This window comes from Nelumbo lutea, chromosome 5 (assembly GCF_056320005.1).
Source record: "Nelumbo lutea isolate HS-2025 chromosome 5, American lotus-T2T, whole genome shotgun sequence".
NCBI lineage: Eukaryota > Viridiplantae > Streptophyta > Magnoliopsida > Proteales > Nelumbonaceae > Nelumbo > Nelumbo lutea.
Window position 1 is genome coordinate 62,521,776 of NC_142688.1, and position 15,113 is coordinate 62,536,888.

The window sequence follows — 15,113 nt, forward strand, 5'->3', positions numbered from 1 at the left end:
CAGCAACTGTTTTGGCCGTGTGTGGGTGAGATAGAGGCAAGAAATGAGCGAACTTGCTTAGGCGATCTACGACGACCATGATTGTGCTTTTCCCTTGTGAGGTGGAAGTCCCTCCACGAAGTCCATGGTTATGTCATCCCATACCTGACATGGAATGGGTAGTGGGTGCATGAGTCCAGATGGGGAGAGGGTCTCTGATTTATTTTTCTGGCACACTGCACAAGAGGCGACATATTTTTGAATTGATTGGTGCATAAACGGCCAATAGAACTATTGTGCCAATCGCTTGTACGTCCGCAGTACCTAAGAGTGACCTCCATAGGAAGTATCATGGAATTCATGGAGGAGTTTTGGTATGATTGGAGAATCCGATGGAACAACTACTCTGTTCTTATAGTAGATCAGCCAGTTGTGCCAACTGTATGGAGTTTCAGGTTTGTTTGTAGCTTGCTGACCGATCCGTACCATATATGGGTGCTGTTGCGTATCTCTCTTGATCTCGTCCCATAGAGAGGCATGAGAAGTATATAATGTATGGAGGTTGGGACTTTCTAACCTCCTTGACAAAGCATCTGCGGCTGAGTTCTCTTTCCCTGGTTTGTACAAGATTTCATAATCATATCCTAGCAGCTTGGAAACCCATTTTTGTTGTTCAGGCGTAGTGATGCGCTGCTCAAGCAAGTACTTAAGGCTTCGCTGATCTGTTTGGATATAGAATTTGCATCCCAGAAGGTATGGCCGCAGTGTTTTGATTGCTTGTACGATGGCTAGCATTTCCTTAGCGTAAATGGACCAAGCCTGCTTTGCAACTCCTGAGGCTCGGCTCATATAGGCTATGGGCTTCCCTTGTTGGCTTAGGACTGCTCTGATGCCTTCCCCTGATGCATCTGTCTCTATGACAAATGGTTCATCGAAGTTGGGCATGGCCAAGGTTGGGGTCGACGACATGGCTTGTTTTAAGGCTTCAAATGCCTCTTTGGCCTCCTTGCCCCATGCGAACTAGCCTTTCTTGAGCAGATTGGAGAGAGGCCGGGCTATCATTCCGTAGTTTCTTATGAACTTACGGTAGTAGCCTGTGAGACCTAGGAAACCACACAGTTCAGACACATTAGTAGGTTCAGGGCATTCTATCATAGCTATTACCTTTCCAGGATCCACATGCACCCCTTGTACAGAGACAATGTGACCCAAGTATTCGATCTCTTGTTGACCAAAGGCGCACTTGCGAAGTTTAACAAAAAATTGATGGTGTCTCAACACTTCGAAAACTTTTCAAACATGCATAAGATGTGTTTCCCACTCCGAGCTATAGATGAGAATGTCGTCGAAGAAAAGCAGCACAAATTTTCTTAAGAATGGCCGAAAGATTGAGTTCATCAGGGATTGAAAAGTTGAGGGGGCATTGCATAATCCGAAAGGCATGACCAAGTATTCATAATGGCCATTGTGCGTGCGGAAGGTTGTCTTGTGAGTGTTCGCGGGGTGGACTCACACCTGGTGATAACCCGATATTAGATCGAGCTTAGTAAAGTAAGTTGCTCCATATAGCTTGTCTAGCATGTCCTCCACCGTTGGGATTGGGAATCTGTCTTTGATAGTAATGGCATTGAGGGCCCGGTAATCTGTGCAGAACTGCCATGTCCCATCTTTTTTATTTACCAACAAGACGGGTGAAGAAAAGGGGTTGGTGCTAGTCTTGATTATTCCCATGTTGAGCATGTCTTGTACTTGTTTCTCTATCTCGGTCTTTTGGAAATGAGCATACCTATAGGGTCGTACATTAACCAGCTCGATCCCTTCTTTGAGGATGATTCGATGGTCAATTTCTCGTGAAGGAGGTAGTTGCTTTGGTTCTTGGCACACGTCCTCAAATTCTTGCAGTAATGGCCGCATCTCTATAGGAACCCCCTCCTCTGTAGTCATCCATAAGCACATGGGAAACAAAGAATTCCCTTGTTTTTCTTCCTTTGATATGGCTCTGAGTTCGGCATGTTGGATCGGCTTATGATTGATTCCTTCTAGGTGATGGGGGCTTCCTTTCCACGTGAAATCCATCGTCATCCTTTTCCAGTCACACATGATCGTGCCTAGCTGCTCGAGCCATTGGACCCCTAGCACCATATCTAACCCGATTAGTGGTAAAGAGTAAAGAGTTAGAGTGAATGGGATACCTTGTAGCCACACTTTGACATTCTCGAACCTCCCTTGACATTTGAGGGGTGCACCGTTGGCCACCTTCACCTTAAAAGGTTCGGTTGGGATTGTTAGAAGTTACAGTAGCTCCGCGACCCGACCATTAATAAAATTGTGTGTCGATCCACTGTCAATGAGCACAACTAAATCGTGGGAGCTGACTCTAGCTACAACTCTCATGGTGCGAGCAGGGGACCAGCCCGTGAGAGAATGCAGCGAAATCTCAAGGCCTTCCGGTTCCTCCTCATCCTCCTCCAAGTTTCCTTCTAACAGCAGCAGTTGTGGACCCTTACACTTGTGTCCCATGACAAATTTCTCATCACAGTTGAAGCAAAGTCCTTGTGCACGTCGTCGTTGCATCTCTTCCCATGATAACTGCTTCATCGGTAACGCTGGCTTGGGGTTGGTCGAAGTCGAACTCATCACAGTAGTCGTAGCCGCATGGAACCTAGTCACCTTCTTTTGCCGACTGATTTGTTCATCCCTCATCCTGGCTAGGCTAATGGCCTCTTTGAGTGACTTTGGTTTAAACATTCTGATCCTGTCCGCAATGTCCTTATTGAGCCACTCAGTTGGATCTTCTCCCGCAAACCTGGGGAATTCCAGTCTTGCAAGTTTTGAAGAGAACATGGGGTGGCCTCCTCCTGTGTGCTCACGACCTCGGTCACTTGATGAAGATCCACTTCGCTCAATGACTTGGTTAAACTTAGGTTCCAGTTGTATCACAGCCGCCTCCGTGAGATTGTTGATTGTAGCCTCCAGTCGTTGCAACTTCTCGCCAAATCCCAGCTCCAAGCAGTTGAAGCTTTCCTGCAAACTGCCCACACTGGTCTCCAGACTCTCTATTCGCTCTTTGTGGCTTCCCATCGTCAGCCTCGCTTTGATACCAATTGATAGACTTTTCTTTTAAGGCAAGAAAATAGCCTACCATTTTATTGAAAATTCCATGCCCTGGTTCTGTATAACCCAGGTTTAAATACAAGAAGTCACTCAACCAACTCTCCTAAACTCACGCAACCGTCTATCCTATACTTTAGCCTAGTCAACAGCAACTGACGCAACCAATAGTGAGATTTTCCCTCACTCGTTTATTTGACTCCTACTCATTTATTTGACTCATTCTTAAGCCTAACAGCTAGCAGCAGATATGCATGGCCACGCGTCCTGCACTTCATGCAATGTAGTCCTGATAACTGGATTCTTGGCATGGTTCCTTGCTAACCTTCTCCACTTATCACAATCGTATTCAGGCAAGCCCGACAATCATTGGATGAAGTTTCGTAGACGGCAACCTTCCAGCACGTATGACCAGGGAAGCAAACTCTGTCACCAAACGCGATATAGAGTATTTGTCGTAGCAGCGATGACACTGAACTTCAACAGGATCCACAATGGCATAACCTAGAGGGGGAACGTCATTCTTGTCATAGAACTCGGAAAGCTCCTGTCGTATTTGCAGAAGCTCCTCCTCATAGGTCAGCTCTTTCACCGGTGATCCAACCACTTCTACATCCCCACATTTAGCCTGGTCCCCTGCATTCATAGGAACCCCGACCCTCTCGACGGAGGGCTCAAACCACCTGCTTCGGCTCCACAGCTACTGAAGTTCCATCCTCTCGCGCTGCAGCATCTACAGTGGCGTCACCAGAACCAGCATTCTCAACAGCCTCAGGGTCCTGATCGGGAGGTTGCGGTGATCTCAACTCCTCCATTAGATGCCTGATGATAGGAGCAACAAGCACAATGGCGATATCTACATGAAACGGAGCCTGCGATGAAACAACACACAAGTAGTTAGTATAACAAGCCTAAACGTGATAAAGCAACATATCAACAAAATTCCCACATACCTACTTACTCACAATGGGAGTTTCCGAAGTTTCTGCGCTAGGCCACGTCTCTTCATCTTCGACACGCTTCAAAACAAATGACTGCGCACATTTAAGTCACAACCTCATTCCCTAAATACAAGCCTAGAAAATAGATGTCTGTAGAGAACATTAATACTCACCAAATCTAACCTTTTAGGAGAAACTGCAGTAGCCTCTTAGGCTGACAGGACATCTTCAAACAATTATTAACAATATCAGCGTATATTACATAAAACTAAGGGAAACAACAGTTTTTCAACTATATTACCAGATCGTCCTCCGAAGAACCGCATCTTGGTCGGGGAGGAGCCATCCTCTTTATCCTTCCGCTCGAAAAGCGGACGCAGGCTACCCTTACAGAGGGTGCCACTATAACCAACTTGGTTGACCCCGCGGCTGGTACAGACGCCTCCGCAGTAGGTGATGCTGAAGATGGTGGCCTGCCTTTGGCGTGACAAACAAGTGCCTGCGACAAGGCCACATCTGGGCCCATCGAGCGCAGTACATCCGGAGCTCGGACAAATCTCGGGACCCTCATAGACCTAACCCTCTTCGCAACACGGGGATGACTACTCTCCCGCTCAAATACTGAATGACCCCTATCGCGCTTTACCCCGGCCTTCTGTGGCAAACACGATGAAGTAGATGGTGGAATATTTCCCCGATCAGCAACATGACCCACCGGGGGAGACATTACGTGACGAGGTTGGGGGTCCTTCCTCACGAGCTCCTGAAATCCCCTAAACAGAGAACACAGGTAAGCGAATTGGAGGGATTTGTAGGTCGATGCCCTCTTGAACCCAGCAAGGGGAAATGTTGTGATGTTGTGCATTTGGGGAAAGCCAAGTCGTCACGATGGGTCCAGAACACGTCCTCTCCAGAGGACCTTAAAAATTGCCTGCCCTTATCGTCATATCCAAACTGGCGCATCACCCTATCTGGACGGTATACCGCCAATTGTGCCTCCCTAGTGCGATCAAGATAGGCTATGACACCGGACCATGTCACCAGACATGCCACACCCGTGGCAGGATTGTCAACAGCCAGCACACACTGCTGGTCACCACCCTCCGGAATAGGCAACCCGACACATAAAGGCAGGGCATGTTGAACAGCCTCAGCATAGGGCTGCCAAGTGAATCCATCAAGAGATGCCAGCTTCATGTTGATCTCATCCAACTTGAAGTCTTCGTTCCTGGAAGCCTGAAGCCAGCGTTTCCCCCTATAGACTTCGAGTTGTTTCTCCTCGAACTCATCACCCTTCATAGTGGCAATGGCATCTCGAAGAGGAGACAAGCGAAGGGCGTGATGCTAAGACTGAAGCGTTCGTAGCAAAACATCCAAAGAAAAGGAGCGCAAATGTAACTTACATGCCTCTACAGCCTGGGTCCATTATCTGTTGAATAGTATCGTCCATCTGTTCGTACAGGTAACCTAGGAACATGGAAGCCAATGGCAGCTGATGACCACTAGCAGTTAAGACAGCAAGCGGGATAAGGACCGTTCGTAAACCGCAGTTAGGCAACCCAGGAAAAAGGAACCGAGAGGATATATACAAGAAAAAGGCAGCAAGGTGGCATTGATAATTGGCACAATGCACCATAACGTTTGCGCCACCATGAGATTCAAACCAAAACGCCACCCAGCCTCCAATGGCATCTTACCACGGGCAGTGGTGCGATTGACCCGAACTTCAAAAGCCACAGTTTCGCGCAAAAGCTCGTCAAAAAGCCACCTCATATTGGTGAGAATAGACTCAACATGTTAAAGGTGCGGAGAAGACACGGCACCCCCAACCGGTAACCCTAACAGGGCAACCAAATCCTCTACCATAATGGTAAACTCACCAAATGCGCCCACAAAAGTATGGGTACAACAACACCAGTGCTCTAGAAGACGAGGAACTTACTTCACCACCTCCCTACCGACAAGATTCATATAGCAGTCCATACACCTAAGGAGACCGCAATCCTGCAACGTGCAACAATACATAGGGTTCCTTAATATATACTGCGCCCATGCCGAATAGCTAGTAGACGACTTGGAGCTAGTGGTCTTAGGCTCCTCACACTTATAAGTAACGGAACGGTCAGGACGCCCGCAAAGGCACATTAGTTCAGATCCATGGATAGGATTGAATATGCCCTCCACACCCCTAAACACATGCACTAGAGGCCAGAAACCCTCCCCACCATTAGCAACCAAGGTTGCCTCCCTTTCTGATAGTAACTCGGCTGTGTCAACTTCTCAGATAAAATCGAAAAAAGGACACTGCCTGACAGGACTGTGGGCAGATGCAAGATTAGCCCATCAGGTATTACCCTCAATGGTCTTACACTTAACCTCTCAAGTCAAAATGATCAAACACTGCCCGAGAAGAGAGGACATCTCCCTCGACTGCAAGGTATAATGTTAAACTCTCTACTCACATGGATCCCGGGAATTAAAACCTTTTGCAAACATTTTGAAACCATAATATATATAAGTATATCTCTATATAAATATATTTTGCAAAACAAATTTCAATGGCTGAAATCGACTATCAGCAATTTTGGTTTCCATCAGAGAGAGTGCACCCCCGATCATTCACTTTGCTCGACAAAGGAGTTGATCATTTCACTATGATCACCCACTTAGATTAATTCTCAGACTGTCCCAGCATACTTAGGTTTTGACCCCCTCTAAGAATCTCACTTATTGGCATATCAAAGACCACCCAATCCAACACCTAGTGTAGTTTTATAATCAAGTCTAGGGGTCAAGTGTAACATTCCAATTTTGCCCATCTATCTCCAAGGTCCAGGGCAATACTGGAATTCTAGTCCGGTTCAGGGTTTCAAGAAAACCAACACTGCAAGTACCTCAAGTCTCACAATAGCAGCTGAGACAAGCCACCCCAACCAACTTGGCGACACATCAGTGTTAGCCTTGGCAGGATAAATCTCCCCGGATCTATCCAACGGCTATGAAGATTCTAAACTAACACAAGTCTCATATGGGTTCAGTTTAAGGGTATTCCATAGAAACACACCATAATAACATGAATCAAATATGTACTCTATTCATTTACATTAAATGTCATAATGTACGTCATTCCGATTGGAGCTAAGGGCATACACTGTCTAACAACTCTCACTTGCACTTAGGTCCAATCGGGTATAAGTCAGAATCTCAGACTTTCCACGTGTTTCTCAATCACTTTCTGCATTAGTGGCTTAGTCAATGGGTCTGCACATTCTCCGCCGATGCTACCTTTTAACATCAATCTCCCGTAGATCCAGTGTTGTAACATAACAGTGGAATGGGTGTGTTAGACAGTTTTGTATGCCCTTAGCTTCAATCAGAATGATGTACATTATGAGTTTATTGTAAATGAATAAAAGTACGTATTTGATTCATGTTCCCTTGGTATGTTTCTATGTAATACCCTTAAACTAGACATTTTATGAGACTCGTGTTAGTTTAGAATGTTCACAGCCAGTGGGTCGGTCTGGAGAGACCTATCCTGATAAGGCTGACACTGATGTGCCACCATGTCGGTTGGGGTGGCCTATCTCAACTGCCAAGGTAAGACCCTAGGCACATGTAGTGTAGGATCAATTGAATTTTTGAACCAGACCAGATTTCCAGTATTGCTTTGGACCTTGGAGATTAATGGGCAAAACTGGAAAGTTACACCCGACCCCTAGACTCGATTATGATACTGCACTAGGTGTCGGATTGGGCTATCTTTGATGTACCAATCAATGAGATCCTTAGCGGGGGTCAAAACCTGGGTATGTTGGGGACAGTCTGAGAATTCATTTGAGTGGGTGATCATAGTGACAGGATCAATCCCTTTGTCGGACAAAGGTAATGATCGGGGATGCACTCTCTCTGATGGAAACCAAGACTGCTAGCAGCCGATTTCAATCGTTGAGATTTGTCTTGCAAAATATATTTTTTATATGAGATATAAAAGTATATATACATTATGGTTTCTAAAATGTTTGCAAAATGTTTTAATTCCCGGGACCCATATAAGCAGAGGGTGCAACACTGTTCCTTGCAGCCGAGGGAGATGTCCTCTCTTGTCGGACAGTGTTTGATCATTTCGGGCTGAGAGGTTGAGTGTAAGACCAGTGAAGATAATACCTAATGGGCTAATCTTGCATCTACCCACAGTCCTTGGGTGTTACAAGGTGGCTTGGCCCAGGGACTACTTAGGGTAAGTGTTGGGCTCATAGAGCCCATTTGATGGGTTTTAGGGGGTGCATTGTCCATAATAGTGTATTCGGCCAGGCCTTGTAACAAATGTTGGGCTGAACCCATGTGGCTGATGTGTAGAACAATGCTTAGGTCCCACGCCATACAAGGAAGCCCAACTGGGCAACAGTTAGGAAGACTAAGTGAGCACATAACCTTAATGGGCCTAAAACCCATTTCGAACTGGGCTATTTTAATTAGTTAAACATGGGGCGAATTCTGAGATGGATTAGCAGATAGAATAGGGTCTTAATCATATCCACTCAGAGAGTCCAGATCTAAATGTGATTTGGATCTAGAAGCCTCCTAATGAGATTAGAAGAAGGCTGATCTAACCTGTAGATAAGATAAGGATTTATCCTTATCACCTAAAGGGATGTCTGATCCAAATAAAATTTGGATCAGCAACTCCTAATGGGATTAGGAGTTGATCCTTTAGGGTTACAAAAGAAGGAAGGGGCGGCAGCCTTTAGAACACAGATATTCACATCCTCTTTATTGTTGAAATCACAGAAGAAAGAATCAAGCAACCCTACAGAATTCTTTCTTGCCGCCTCCTTCTTCTTGCCGCCTACATTGCTAGTTCGATCTCCAGTTCAGTGGGAGAAGTCAAGATTTGATCTTGATATTAGTTCTTGGTGAAAGGAATGATAGGAAGCTGTGCTCACGTGCCATCCTGCTATTTCTTGCGAAGGAATAGGTTCTTGGAGAAGAACACTACTAATTCTACTCCACCCTACACTACGCCATTTTCAGTGGGAGCAGTCTTTGGATCCTTCCTTGGGCGTGAACACCTCCATTGGGAGATATTACTTCTCCGTATCAGGCATAATTCTCTCCTACTACTTTTGTTCAGATCTGATTCAGTTTATGGTTCAAGATTAATCCTTGAAAATATGATTTTCTAAATAGGGAATTTGATTCCTAGTTGAAAGGGAGAGATTTTTTTTTTAATTCGCCCACCTTATTCCGCAAGATTTGGGCGTCCATACGATGGATCTCTCATCCCTTCAATGGTATTAGAGCCATGGTTCAAATCTTGAACCAATTTGTTTCAGATCTGAACCTGCGCAAATGGGCAGAAGGCATTCTACCCGATTTGCGCAAATAAAGGGTTTTGGGAATTGTCCCAAAATTTATGGGCCAATAATCTGAAATTAATTTTTACATAAATCTGATTATTGTTTAGAGTTGTTCTTTATGATTTTCTTGATTTATGGGTTGTTCGTACAAGAGGAGATCAAATTCTTGATTTGCGCAAGGAACTTGCGATTTTGTAGTTTATGGATTATTTTATTACATTTGGTCTATAAAATAATTATTTTATTTTTAGACTAAATGTATAGGTATTCGATCTGATGTAATTATTAATAGAAATTAGGATTTTTATTTATTTTTATTTTTGGATCGAATATGGCGGCATAGAGAAGGAGATTTCGCAGATGGGAGAATCGCAATCTGCGATTTATAGTTTATGAAACTGCAAACTGTGATCTAACTTTTGTTTTGTAGGATGGATTGTGCGAACAGCCCTCTTTAACTGATTCTTGATTTTCTTTTTATCAGTATTTAATTTCATATTATTTTCTTGAATTAAAAATTTAATTAAAGATCAAACCCTAGACCCATTCGAACCAAGATTAGTTCAAAATGTTTGGACAGAATCTAGGGTTTGATCAAGGCTGAATGTCAGCCATAATTTTCCCACTAATGGGCCTGAGGATTGATATTTAATTAAATGCTTAATTTGGCCCAACCTGTAAAAGCCAGTTTTAAGTTGTTAAAACTGCTAAAAGCCCACTCTGCAGATAAAGCTATATGGGCCGAACCCATCAACCCTAATTCGGCCCATATACATGGATAATATTAATGGTTAATATTATGGATTGAAAATGGGCTTCAAATGGGCTTTACAGATAATTAATCGATTGGATCAATTTCTCCTTGCATGTGATGTATGGATGTGTGATATGCTACGTATATGGACCATAAGTGCTTGGCCCATGCTCAATCGACAGTGGCTCTTACGCACACCATGGCTGAATGCACATCATTGCCATGGTGTCCCTTTTGGTCATTGGATGACCTCCCTCAATGGTGGGCCCCACACCTCATGGAGAGGTTATGTGCGGGACCCTAGCCGATATGGGCCCATCGAAATCTGGCTTTATGAAAGCCAGTGGGAGCCACTTTGGTTTGACCTAGAACAAACTAGGGCATAATTTACTATTCCCTCCAGCTAATATGAGTGCATGTGATAGGGAGATTCATATGATGAACTCTCTAAAAGCTTTCCATTATTAGCATGAGGATGGGTCCTTCAGTAATGAGGAAATGCACTAGAAAATGGGTTATCCATTTGCTGTTGGGCTTATCTGAGTGCTTCATAAGATGATAGGGGCGTCATAGACCGATGTGGGAGGGGTGTCACCAGAAAATGGGAACTCTCTCACGGTACCTTGGCGTTCACGAATATGATGGGTAAGCACTCACTGGATAGAAAGGTTTACTTGAAAACGGCTCTGAACCTTGTCTGACAGAGGCCAAAGGGAAAGCTCATATGATGAGTGGATATGATCCTTCATAGAAAGGTGGTGGGGTTATGCAGCTGAAACAGTTGGCTCCATGCACCCTATGTGATTTCCCACATTTCCAGAGACAACTCATAATCTCCATCACTGAGAGAGGAGGGAAATCTCAGAGATGAATAAATGGGAATGGAACGTAGATTAAAATCCATATCTATATAATGAACATGAATCAAATTAGGTTGTGGACTGGTGTTTGCTCTTTTATCAGAAAATGGCAAACGAACAATTTGCAAAGCTGCTTGATGACAACAAGATGAAGGGCTCAAAATATGCCGACTAGTATAGGAACCTTATGCTGGTCTTAACCTCTGAAAGGTTGGATAAGGTAGCTAAGAATCCTACCCCGGATTGTCTGGGAGATAGGGCTTCTGAGGCCCGGAGAAGAGAATACCAAGAATGGTAGGAGAAAAGCTCTCTTGCTCGTTGCTATATCATTGCCTCCTTGGACAACCCAATACAGAGGCAGTTCGATCAGATTGAACTTGCCAAGGATGTATTGGACAGTCTCAAGACAATGTATGAGGAGTAGAATCGTTCTACTCGACAGAAGGTCTTGAAACAGTTCATTATCGCGCAGATGTCCAAGGGCCAACAAGTTCACGACCATTGTCTTCGGATGATGGGATATATCAACAAATTGGAGGCTCTTGGATCTGGGCTAGATCTGGTAACACAGATCGATGTTATTCTCAACTCTTTTCCTCCATCCTTTAATCCATTCATCATGAATTACAACATGAACAAACTGAACGTTAGCTTGCAGGAACTCAACAATATATTGTAGAGGGCTGAAGAATTGATTAAAAATGATGAGCCCATTGCCATGCTTGTTGAAGCTGGGAAACTGAGCAAAAAAAGGAAGGCAAAGAGAAAGCCCCAGAAGAAGGCTACCAAACCCAAAAAGCAGAAAAAAGACAAAGCATCGGATGCCTGTCACTTCTACAAGAAGACCAGCCACTAGAAAAGGAATTCTCCTGCCTACTTGGAATCCAAGAAAGGTAATTTCGAATCTTGTGTTATAGAAACCAATTTATTGTAGCTTCTGCGTCCTGGTATATTGACTCCGGGGCTTCAACTCATGCGTGTAACTCACTACAGGGTGTCAGGGTAAGCAGAAGGCTGAGTGGAGAAGTTATGCTCTACTTGGGTTGAAAGATTGTCTTTATGTATAGAATTTAAGGAGAATTTTGATTTCTGTCTCAAAACTGTGTGCGGATGGTTATTCTGTCTCCTTTAGTAATATGATTACTATTAAAAGAAATAACAGATTCATCGCATACGGGGAACTGGAGAACAGTCTCTATGTTCTACATCCTTCTCTAAAAACTAACATAACCGAAACTACATTGGGTGAAATCCCTAAGAAAAGAGTCTGTGATACAATTAATCCCACGTGCCTATGGCATTACCGACTTGGCTACATCAGCATGGCATACATGATGCTCCCTACGGCTAAGGTATAGGGAACATCTTTCATGCCCTCAATATCTTCGGGTGTCTTGGGAGACTTACCCTTAGAGAGAGTGACTCCATGCCTGAAAGGAACATTTCCTTTCTTAGAGTTCTCCATGCTATATCTCTTGATTATTTTGTCAATGTAAGCAGATTGGGATAGTCCTATTATTCTCTTCGATCTATCTCTATAGAGTCGAAGACCCATTTTGTAAGAGGTTTCTCTAAGATCTTTCATGGAGAATTGCTGTGAAAACCACACTTTTGTCGTAGTCAACATTCCTACATCATTCCCAATGTGTAGAATGTCATCTACATACAGAACCAGGAACGTAACCTTATCACCACTGGTTTTCTTGCAGACACGGGGTTCATTCGGATTTTTGCTCAAAGTCAAATGATTTGACAGCAGAGTCAAAACGGATGTTCCAACTCCTAGAAGCTTGCTTAAGTCCATATATGGATACCATGTGTTCCTGACCTACAGCTATGAAACCTTGCGGTTGCTACATATAGATATCTTCGCTAAGATCTTTATTCAGGAACATAGTTTTGACATCCATTTGCCAAATCTCATAATCATGGTACGTTATTATAGCTAGCAGGATCCTAATGGATTTAAGCATGGCCACCGGCGAAAAGGTTTTCTCATAATCGATTCCTTCTTTCTGATGATGATTGTTCACGATGTAATCATCTTCCAAGAAATGGGCATTTCAATTACATAACACCTTATGTTCTCTTATGCCATAGAATAAGTAACCCACAGAGCCTTTGGGGTAGCCTATGAATAGGCAATGACTGGTCTTGGATTCCAATTTGTTAGTACTCGTATTTTTAACATGTGCCTGACAACCCCAAATCTTTAAGTGTCTCACACTTGGTTTCTTACTGGTCCAAAGCTCATAGGGAGTAGTGATCGGACCATATCGTATAAAGTCTGGTTCCTCTTCTCTGACACACCGTTTATTTATGGTGTAGTAGGAGGAGCTATTTGTGATACTATCCCATTGTCCTTTAAGTAGTCCTTGAATTCATCAGAGAGATTCTCGCCACCTCGATCTGATCGAAGGGTCTTTATTTCTCTCCCTAACTGTTTCTCAACCTCTTGTCTGAATTCTATGAACTTTTCAAAAGATTCAGACTTGTGTCTCATTAGGTACACGTAACCATACCGTGAGTAATCATTGGTAAATGTTATGAAGTAAACGTGTTGGTTATGCGTCCTAACATTCATGGGACCACATATATCAGTATGTATAAGGTCAAGTGTGCTTGTACATCTTTCAAGCTTACCGTTAAATGGTCGTTTCATCATCTTATCCTGAAGGCAAAGTTCACAGGTTGGAAGATCTTCTACAGTTAGAAAATCCAAAGGATCATCCTTTACCAACATTGTGATATGATCTATATTAATGTGGGCAAGTCGGTAATGCCACAGGCACATGGGATTCACCGTATCACGGGTCCACTTCTTGGGTATTATTTCCAGCATAGTTTCGGTAAGGCTCGTTTCTAGAGAATGACAGAGAACATAGAGACCATTCCCAAGTTCTCCGTATGCGAGAAATTTGTTATTTCGTTTAATAGTAATCACATTACTGAATAAGATAGAATAACCATCCATGCACAATTTTGAGATAGAAATCAAATTTCTTCTTAAATTTGGTATGAAAAGACAATCTTTCAGTACAATAATTCCTTCTTTGAAAATTAATTCTACAGTTCCTATGGTTGTAGCTGCAACTGTTGCAGAAGTCCCCAAGTAGAGCGTCACTTCTCCGTCACTCACTCTTTTGCTTATCTTGAACCCCTGTAGTGTGTTACACGCATGAGTTGAAGCCCCGAAGTCAATACACCAGAAAGCAAAAGTTACAAACAAATTAGTTTCTATGACAAAGGATCAAAATTAACTTATTTCTTAGTCTCCATGTACCGAGGACAGTTTCTCTTCTAGTGGCCGGCCTGCTTGCAAAAGTGACAAGCATCTGATGCTTTGTCCTTCCTCTGCCTTTCGGTCTTGCTAACCTTCCTTTGAGGCTTCTTCTTTGTCTTTCTCTTCTTCTTGCCCGATTTGCTAGCTTCAACAAGCATGGCAATGGGTTCATCCTTCTTTATCAGTTCCTCGGTCCTCTACAACATATTGTTGAGTTCCTAGATGCTAACATTTAGCTTGTTCATGTTGTAGTTCATGATGAACTGATTGAAGGAATGAGGCAAAGAAATTTAGGATGGCATCCACCTTGGTGACATGATCAAGCCTGGATCCAAGAGCCTCAAGTTCATTGATGTATCCCATCATCATATGACAATGAAAATGAACTTGCTGGTTCTTGGACATCTACGCAGTCATGAACTGTTTCAAGACTTTCTAACGAGTAGAATGATTATGCTCCTCATACATCATCCTCAAACTATTCAAGATATCCTTGGACAATTCGATCTAATCGAACTATTGCTGTATCGGATTATCTAAGGAGGCTATGATGTAGCAGCGGGCAAGGGAATTTTTCTCTTCCCATTCTTGATAGTCCCTCCTATGGGCCTTAGAAGCCCTATCACCCGAACGTTCTGGAGTAGGGTTTTTAGCTACATTGTCCAATTTCTCGGACGTCACGACCAACATAAGGTTACGATACTAGTCAGCGTAGTTTGGGCCCTTAAGTTTGTTGTCGTCCAACAATTTAGCGAATTATCCGTTTGCCATTTCTGATAAAGGGCAAAACAAATATTAGTCCACAACCTTATTTCATTCATGTTA

The 15,113-nt window shown here is 43.5% G+C and overlaps 1 long non-coding RNA gene across 1 annotated transcript; it reads right to left on the reverse strand.

Moving 5' to 3' along the window:
- Positions 1–3,092: 3,092 nt before the first annotated feature.
- LOC148852704 (uncharacterized) lies at positions 3,093–5,556 on the reverse strand. The gene is made up of 4 exons (XR_016098962.1): positions 4,333–5,556; positions 4,205–4,257; positions 4,044–4,124; positions 3,093–3,962 (listed from the first exon to the last, which is right to left on the reverse strand). It is a non-coding gene; the product is annotated as an uncharacterized LOC148852704 (long non-coding RNA).
- Positions 5,557–15,113: the final 9,557 nt, after the last annotated feature.